Source organism: Petromyzon marinus, chromosome 69, assembly GCF_048934315.1.
Source record: "Petromyzon marinus isolate PM22_M1 ecotype Great Lakes invasive population chromosome 69, UKy_Petmar_22M1.pri1.0, whole genome shotgun sequence".
NCBI classification, from domain to species: Eukaryota; Metazoa; Chordata; class Hyperoartia; order Petromyzontiformes; family Petromyzontidae; genus Petromyzon; species Petromyzon marinus.
Window position 1 is genome coordinate 7,644,879 of NC_133735.1, and position 9,723 is coordinate 7,654,601.

A 9,723-nucleotide genomic window follows, 5' to 3' on the forward strand; every position below is an offset into this window, starting at 1 on the left:
TATGTAGTGTATAGTAGTGTAGTATGTAGTGTATAGTAGTGTGTTAGTGTAGTATGTAGTGTATAGTAGTGTGTAGTGTAGTATGTAGTGTAGTATGTAGTGTATAGTAGTGTAGTGTATAGTAGTGTGTAGTGTAGTATGTAGTGTATAGTAGTGTGTAGTGTAGTGAACTTATTTCGTACCACCGTACGTAGCCAACTGAGGGACAAAATACGAAACACAACAAGAAATTCTAAATAAATTTTATCTTTTAACGTAGAATCGTGGTGCAGTGTAGAGTAGTGTACAGTAGCGTAGTGTAGTATGTAGTGTAGTTTATAGTGTAGTGTGTATAGTAGTGTATAGTGTAATGTATAATTGTAGTGCATGTAAGCAGTGTATCGTGTCTATTAGTGTAGTGTAGCGTTGTGTATAGTATGTAGTTTATAATAGTGCATAGTGTAGTGTGTAGTGTATAGTGTATAGTGTAGTGCAATAAGTAGTGTGTAGTGTATTGGGCACGTGTGTTGATGACCGTGGCTGTAACAGATAGGAGCGCCCCACGTGGAGACTCCACCCCCCACCTGGTGACCCGACCCCACCCCTCGTGGTGACTCCACCCCCCCCCCCCCCACGTGGTGACGCCACCCCACGTGGTGACTCCACCCCCCCCACTTGGTGACTCCACCCCACGTGGTGACTCCACCCCCACGTGGTGACTCCACCCCCCCCACGTGGTGACTCCACCCCCCCCACGTGGTGACTCCACCCCCCCACGTGGTGACTCCACCCCCCCACGTGGTGACTCCACCCCCTCCACGTGGTGACTCCACCCCTCCTGTGCCCCCGCCCCACGTGGTGACTCCACCCCCCCCCCACATGGTGACTCCACCCCCCCCACTTGATGACTCCACCCCCACGTGGTGACTCCACCCCTCCTGTGCCCCCTCCCACGTGGTGACTCCACCCCCCCCACATGGTGACTCCACCCCACGTGGTGACTCCACCCCATGGTGACCCCACCCCACGTGGTGACTCCACCCCCTCCACGTGGTGACCCCACCCCTCCTGTGTCCTCCCCCACGTGGTGACTCCACCCCCCCACGTGGTGACTCCACCCCCCCCCCACGTGGTGACTCCACCCCCCCCCCCATGTGGTGACTCCACCCCCCCCACGTGGTGACTCCACCCCACGTGGTGACTCCACCCCCCCCCCATGTGGTGACTCCACCCCCCCCACGTGGTGACTCCACCCCACGTGGTGACTCCACCCCCCCCCATGTGGTGACTCCACCCCCCTCCACGTGGTGACTCCACCCCCCCCACGTGGTGACTCCACCCCACCACATGGTGACTCCACCCCACCACGTGGTGACTCCACCCCCCCCACGTGGTGACTCCACCCCTCGTGGTGACTCCACCCCCCCCCACGTGGTGACTCCACCCCCCCCACGTGGTGACTCCACCCCCTCCACGTGGTGACTCCACCCCTCGTGTGCCCACCCCACCCCCCGCAGCCTTCAAGCTGCTGGAGGGGTCGACCCGCCCGCGCCTGCAGGGCGCCGTCTACCTGGTGGGCAACGTCCTGGGCCTGGCCCTGGCCGTCTACAAGTGCCAGGCCATGGGGCTGCTGCCCACCCACGCCTCAGACTGGCTCGCATTCATAGAGCCACAGCAGGTGGGCGGGGGGGAGAGAGACACGGGGGGGAGAGAGACACAGGGGGAGACACGGGGGGGGGAGAGACACGGGGAGAGAGACACGGGGGGGGAGAGACACGGGGGGGGGAGAGACACGGGGGGAGACACGGGGGAGAGAGACACGGGGGGAGAGAGACACGGGGGGGAGGGGAGAGACGGGGGGGGGGGAGAGAGACACGGGGGGGAGAGAGAGACACGAGGGGGGGAGAGACACGGGGGAGACACGAGAGGGGGAGAGACACGGGGGGGAGGAGACACGGGGGGGAGAGAGACACGGGGGGGGGAGAGAGACACGGGGGGAGAGAGACACGGGGGGGGAGAGAGACACGGGGGGGGGGAGACACGGGGGGGGAGACAGACACGGGGGGGGGAGAGAGACACGGGGGGAGAGAGACACGGGGGGGAGAGAGACACGGGGGGGAGGAGACACGGGGGGGGAGAGAGACACGGGGGGGGGAGAGAGACACGGGGGGAGAGAGACACGGGGGGGAGAGACACGGGGGAGAGAGAGACACGGGGGGAGAGAGACACGGGGGGGAGAGACACGGGGGGAGGGGAGAGACACGGGGGGGGGGGAGACACGGGGGGGGGAGAGAGACACGGGGGGGGGGGGAGACACGGGGGGGGGGAGAGAGACACAGGGGGGGAGGAGAGACACGGGGGGAGAGAGACACGGGGGGGGGGGGGGGAGACACGGGGGGGGGGGGGGGAGACACCGGGGGGGGGAGAGAGACACGGGGGGGGGGGGAGACACGGGGGGGAGAGAGACACGGGGGGGGGGGAGACACGGGGGGGGGGAGACACGGGGGGGAGAGAGACACGGGGGGGGGAGGAGAGACACGGGGGGGGGAGGAGAGACACGGGGGGAGAGACGGGGGGGGGGGGGAGAGAAACACGGGGGGGGGAGACACGGGGGGGGGAGAGACACGGGGGGGGAGAGAGACAGGGGGGGGGGGGAGACACGGGGGGGGGAGAGAGACACGGGGGGGGGGAGAGACACGGGGGGGGGAGAGAGACACGGGGGGGGGGGAGACACGGGGGGGGAGAGACGGGGGGGGGAGAGAAACACGGGGGGGGAGACACGGGGGGGGGGGGAGACACGGGGGGGAGAGAGACACGGGGGGGGGGAGAGACACGGGGGGGGGAGAGACACGGGGGGGGGAGAGACACGGGGGGGGGGAGACACGGGGGGGGAGAGAGACACGGGGGGGGGGGGGAGAGACACGGGGGGGAGAGACACGGGGGGGGGGGGAGACACGGGGGGGGAGACACGGGGGGGGGGGGAGAGACACGGGGGGGGGGGGAGAGAGACGGGGGGGGGGGAGAGACACGGGGGGGGGGGGAGAGACACGGGGGGGGAAAGAGACACGGGGGGAGAGAGACACGGGGGGAGAGAGACACGGGGGGGGGGGGAGAGACACGGGGGGGGGGGGAGAGACACGGGGGGGGGGGAGAGACACGGGGGGGGGGGAGAGACACGGGGGGGGGGGGAGAGAGACACGGGGGGGGGGGGGAGAGACACGGGGGGGGGGGAGAGATGGGGGGGGGGGAGAGAGACACGGGGGGGGGGGAGAGAGACACGGGGGGGGGGAGAGAGACACGGGGGGGGGGGAGAGACACGGGGGGGGGGGAGAGACACGGGGGGGGAGAGAGACACGGGGGGAGAGAGACACGGGGGGAGAGAGACACGGGGGGGGGAGAGACACGGGGGGGGGGGGAGAGAGACACGGGGGGGGAGAGAGACACGGGGGGAGAGAGACACGGGGGGGGGGGGAGAGACACGGGGGGGGGGGGAGAGAGACACGGGGGGGGGGGGGAGAGAGACACGGGGGGGGGGGGGGGAGAGACACGGGGGGGGGGAGAGACACGGGGGGGGGAGAGAGACACGGGGGGGGGGAGAGACACGGGGGGGGGAGAGAGACACGGGGGGGGGGGGGAGAGACACGGGGGGGGGAGAGACACGGGGGGGGGGAGAGACACGGGGGGGGGGGAGAGAGACACGGGGGGGGGGGAGAGAGACACGGGGGGGGAGAGAGACACGGGGGGGGGGGGAGAGAGACACGGGGGGGGGGGAGAGAGACACGGGGGGGGGAGAGAGACACGGGGGGGGGAGAGAGACACGGGGGGGGGGGGAGACAGGGGGGGGGGGGGGAGACAGGGGGGGGGGAGAGACACAGAGACAAGAAGGGGGAGACAGAGACACGAGGTGGGGAGGAGAGAGACGCTGATGGTGCCGTGTCTCCGTGCGGTGTGCAGAGTCTGGAGTTCTCCGGCGGCGGAATTCTGCTGTGAGAACTTCTCAGAGTGTCTCAAGGTATCAAGACAGAGACACCTCCCCCCCCTCCCCGGGGGGTCTCAAGACAGAGACACCGATCCCGAGACCCCCCGGGAATCTCAAGACACTGGTTCTGAGCCACACCCCCAGGGGGCCTCAACTCTAAGACTCCGATCACCGATGAGACCGGCGTCTTCAAGACTCCGATCACCGATGAGACCGGCGTCTTCAAGACTCCGATCCCGATGAGACCGGCGTCTTCAAGACTCCGATCCCGATGAGACCGGCGTCTTGAAGACTCCGATCCCGATGAGACCGGCGTCTTCAAGACTCCGATCACCGATGAGACCGGCGTCTTCAAGACTCCGATCACCGATGAGACCGGCGTCTTCAAGACTGCGATCCCGATGAGACCGGCGTCTTCAAGACTCCGATCCCGATGAGACCGGCGTCTTGAAGACTCCGATCACCGATGAGACCGGCGTCTTGAAGACTCCGATCACCGATGATACCGGCGTCTTCAAGACTCCGATCACCGATGAGACCGGCGTCTTGAAGACTCCGATCACCGATGAGACCGGCGTCTTGAAGACTCCGATCCCTCAAGGACGCCCACCCCCCCCCCTCCCCAGCGTGTGAAAAAAATAAACGACCACATTCCACGTCATTAAATTGCTCCCAAGCCTACGATTCTGCCGTTTGCCCCGTGAACCACCCCGGGGGCAAAGCGCGTGCCTGTTTGATGGGCGAGCCTGTGTTGTCCGTGGTGCGTCAGTAAAGTATCTTCGAAAGTACTCCACGTCTCTCTCTCTCGTGCGTTTGGAGGAGGAGGGATGCTGCCTATGACCCCAAGAACACCATCCCCACCCGTCAAACATGGAGGTGGAAACATTATGCTTTGGGGGTGTTTTTCTGCTAAGGGGACAGGACAACTTCACCGCATCGATGGGACGATGGACGGGGGCCATGTTACCGTCAAATGTTTTGGGTTGAGAACCTCCTTCCCTCAGCCGGGGCATTGAAAATGGGTCCGTGGATGGGTATTCCAGCATGACGATGACCCAAAAACACACGGCCAAGGCAACAAAGGAGTGGCTCAAGAAGAAGCACATTAAGGTCCTGGAGTGGGCCTAGCATAGTCTCCAGACCTTAATCCCATAGAACATCTGTGGAGGGAGCCCAAGGTTCGAGTTTCCAAACGTCAGCCTTCGAAACCTTAATGACTTGGGAGAAGATCTGCAAAGAGGAGTGGGACAAAATCCTTCCTGAGATGTGTGCAAACCTGGTGGCCAACTACAAGGAACGTCTGACCTCTGTGATTGCCAACAAGGGTTTTGCCACCAAGTACTAAGTCATGTTTTGCAGAGGGGGTCAAATACTTATTTCCCTCATTAAAATGCAAATCAATTTATAACATTTTTGACATGCGTTTTTCTGGATTTTCTTGTTGTTATTCTGTCTCTCACTGTTCAAATAAACCTACCATTAAAATTACAGACTGATCATTTCGTTTGTCAGTGGGCAAACCGTACATAATCAGCAGGGGATCACAAATACTTTTTTTTCCCTCGCTGTACATAAGAGAACGTAACGTTTTAACGTGTTATTTACTTGTGTTATGTACGTGTGTGTTGTTTACGTGTTTTGTTTACGTGTTATTTAAGTGTGTAAATTACCCGTGTTATTTACGCGCATTTGTTTAAGCGCATTATCACCGCTCGAAAGGTTTTGGGGGAAAGACGTTCACCACACATTTTAACCGGCGATGGCTACTCGAGTTAAGGCGAACGAATGTTTATAGAGCCCTCGACGGGCGAGAGACAACATCGACCACGTGACTGTCACCCCTCCACCACCCCCCCACCCACCGCGTGAACAACGTGGGATCTTTCGCAAAGGGGACACGCAAACGCGACGTTTCGGCCCACGGGGCCTTCTTCAGGACACCTGGCCAAGGCCTCGAGTGAGTTAGCTGGTGTGTGCGTGGTGTGTGCGTGCGTTGTGCAAGTAGTGAACATCGCCACTGGTCGGAGGGACAAAGGCGGCCGGGCGTGGCGGTGCTGGTGACCCACCCCCTCGTGTGCTGTGCCGGCCTTAATAGGTGCTCGCTAACAGCACTTGCCCCTACAGTCTGTTAAGGCTATATGGGGGGTCTTTGTGTGTATATGAGTGTGTGTGTATATGTGAGTGTGTGTGTATATGTGAATGTGTGTATATGTGAGTGTGTGTATATGTGAGTGTGTGTGTGTAAATGTGAGTGTGTATATGTGAGTGAGCGGTAGTGTAGCGGTTAGCGCTACGCTGCGCTATGAACCTGGCAACCCGGGTTCGATTCCCGCTCACGACCAACACCAGGGACGATTATCTGATCCGGTCCCGGGCCTCTCCTAGGTCGACTTAGCCTCAAATGAGTACCTGGTGCGGTGTGTAAACATCACCACTGGGGAGACAAAGGCGGTCGGGCGTGGTGCTGCCCACCCACCCCCTCGTGTACCGTTCCGGCCTTCATAGGTGCTTGCTAACAGCACTTGCCCCTACAGTCTGTTAAGGATACACGGGGGATCTTTGTATATGTGAGCGAGTGTGTGTATGTGAGCGAGTGTGTGTGAGTGTATATGTGAGTGTGTATGTGAGTGTGTGTGAGTGTGTGTATATGTGTGTGTGTGTATATGTGTGTGTGTATGTGAGTGTGAGTGTGTATATGTGAGTGTGTGTGTGTATATGTGAGTGTGTGTATATGTGAGCGTGTGTGTGAGTGTACGTGTATATGTGAGGGAGCGATAGTGTAGCGGTTAGCGCTACGCTGCGCTATGAACCTGGCGACCCGGGTTCGAATCCCGCTCACGGCCAACACCACCAGTGACGATTATCTGAACCGGTCCCGGGCCTCCCCTAGGTCGACTCAGCCTCAAATGAGTACCTGGTGCGGTGTGTAGTAAACATCGCCACTAAGAAGACAAAGGTGGTCGGGCGTGGTGCTGGCCACCCACCCCCTCGTGTACCGTTCCGGCCTTCATAGGTGCTCGCTAACAGCACTTGCCCCTACAGTCTGTTAAGGCTATATGGGGGATCTTTGTATATGAGCGAGTGTGTGTGAGTGTGTATATGTGAGTGTGTGTGTATATGTGAGTGTGTGTGTATATGTGAGTGTGTGTGTATATGTGAGTGAGTGTGTATATGTGTGTGTATATGTGAGTGTGTATATGCGAGTGTGTATATGTGAGTGTGTGTATGAGTGTGTGTATGCAAATGTGAGTGTATATGTGTGTGTATATGTGAGCGAGTGTGTATGTGAGCGAGTGTGTATGTGAGTGAGTGTATATGTTAGTGTGTGTATGTGAGTGAGTGTATATGTGAGTGTGTATGTGAGTGCGTGTGTGGGGAGCGGTAGTGTAGTGGTTAGCGCTACGAACCCGGTGACCCGAGTTCGATTCCCCGCTCACGGCCAACACCACCAGTGACGATTATCTGAACCGGTCCTGTGCCTCCCCTAGGTCGACTCAGCCTCGAATGAGTACCTGGTGTGTGGTGATGGGTGTGTGTTGTGTAAGTAGTGAGCATCGCCACTGGGGGAGAGACAAAGGCGGCCGGGCGTGTGACTGGACCAGCGACTGGACGAGCGACTGGACGAGCGAGTGATTGGACGAGTGACTGGACGAGCGAGTGACTGGACGAGTGACTGGACGAGCGAGTGACTGGACGAGTGACTGGACGAGCGACTGGACCAGTGACTGGACGAGCGAGTGACTGGACGAGTGACTGGACGAGCGACTGGACGAGCGACTGGACCAGTGACTGGACGAGCGAGTGACTGGACCAGTGACTGGACGAGCGAGTGACTGGACGAGTGACTGGACGAGCGAGTGACTGGACGAGTGACTGGACGAGCGACTGGACCAGTGACTGGACGAGCGAGTGACTGGACGAGTGACTGGACGAGCGACTGGACGAGTGACTGGACGAGCGACTGGACGAGCGAGTGACTGGACGAGCGAGTGACTGGACGAGTGACTGGACGAGCGAGTGACTGGACGAGCGAGCGACTGGACGAGCGAGTGACTGGACGAGCGAGTGACTGGACGAGCGAGTGACTGGACGAGTGACTGGACAAGTGACTGGACGAGCAAGTGATTGAACGAGTGAGTGACTGGACGAGTGACTGGACGAGCGACTGGACCAGTGACTGACTGGACGAGTGACTGGACGAGCGACTGGACGAGCGAGTGACTGGACGAGCGAGTGACTGGACGAGCGAGTGACTGGACGAGTGACTGGACGAGCGAGTGACTGGATGAGCGACTGGACGAGCGACTGGACGAGCGAGTGACTGGACGAGCGAGTGACTGGACGAGCGAGTGACTGGACGAGTGACTGGACAAGTGACTGGACAAGCAAGTGATTGAACGAGTGAGTGACTGGACGAGTGACTGGACGAGTGACTGGACGAGCGAGTGACTGGACAAGCGACTGGACAAGTGACTGGACGAGCGAGTGACTGGACGAGTGACTGGACGAGTGACTGGACAAGTGACTGGACGAGCAAGTGATTGAACGAGTGACTGGACGAGTGACTGGACGAGTGACTGGACAAGTGACTGGACGAGCGAGTGACTGGACGAGTGACTGGACGAGTGACTGGACGAGCGAGTGACTGGACGAGTGACTGGACGAGCGACTGGACCAGTGACTGACTGGACGAGTGACTGGACGAGCGACTGGACGAGCGAGTGACTGGACGAGCGAGTGACTGGACGAGTGACTGGACGAGCGAGTGACTGGACGAGCGAGTGACTGGACGAGCGAGTGACTGGATGAGCGAGTGACTGGACGAGCGAGTGACTGAGCGAGTGACTGGACGAGTGACTGGACAAGTGACTGGACGAGCAAGTGATTGAACGAGTGAGTGACTGGACGAGTGACTGGACGAGCGAGTGACTGGACAAGCGACTGGACAAGTGACTGGACGAGCGAGTGACTGGACGAGTGACTGGACGGGTGACTGGACAAGTGACTGGACGAGCAAGTGATTGAACGAGTGACTGGACGAGTGACTGGACAAGTGACTGGACGAGCGAGTGACTGGACGAGCGAGTGACTGGACGAGTGACTGGACGAGTGACTGGACGAGCGAGTGACTGGACGAGTGACTGGACGAGCGACTGGACCAGTGACTGACTGGACGAGTGACTGGACGAGCGACTGGACGAGCGAGTGACTGGACGAGTGACTGGACGAGTGACTGGACAAGTGACTGGACGAGCGAGTGACTGGACGAGTGACTGGACGAGTGACTGGACAAGTGACTGGACGAGCAAGTGATTGAACGAGTGACTGGACGAGTGACTGGACAAGTGACTGGACGAGCGAGTGACTGGACGAGCGAGTGACTGGACGAGTGACTGGACGAGTGACTGGACGAGCGAGTGACTGGACGAGTGACTGGACGAGCGACTGGACCAGTGACTGACTGGACGAGTGACTGGACCAGCGACTGGACGAGCGAGTGACTGGACGAGTGACTGGATGAGCGACTGGACGAGTGACTGGACGAGCGAGTGACTGGACGAGTGACTGGACAAGCGACTGGACGAGCGACTGACTGGATGAGCGACTGGACAAGCGACTGGACGAGCGACTGACTGGACGAGCGACTGACTGGACGAGCGACTGACTGGACGAGCGAGCGACTGACTGGACGAGCGAGTGACTGACTGGACGAGCGACTGACTGGACGAGCGACTGACTGGACGAGCGACTGACTGGACGAGCGA

At 60.3% G+C, this 9,723-nt stretch overlaps 1 non-coding gene across 1 annotated transcript; it reads left to right on the top strand.

Annotated features, from left to right (window-relative positions):
* The first annotated feature begins 1,429 nt into the window (after positions 1-1,429).
* Positions 1,430-4,746, top strand: LOC116937590 (uncharacterized). The gene is made up of 2 exons (XR_012930465.1): positions 1,430-1,657; positions 3,934-4,746. It is a non-coding gene; the product is annotated as an uncharacterized LOC116937590 (transcript).
* The last annotated feature ends 4,977 nt before the right edge of the window (positions 4,747-9,723 follow it).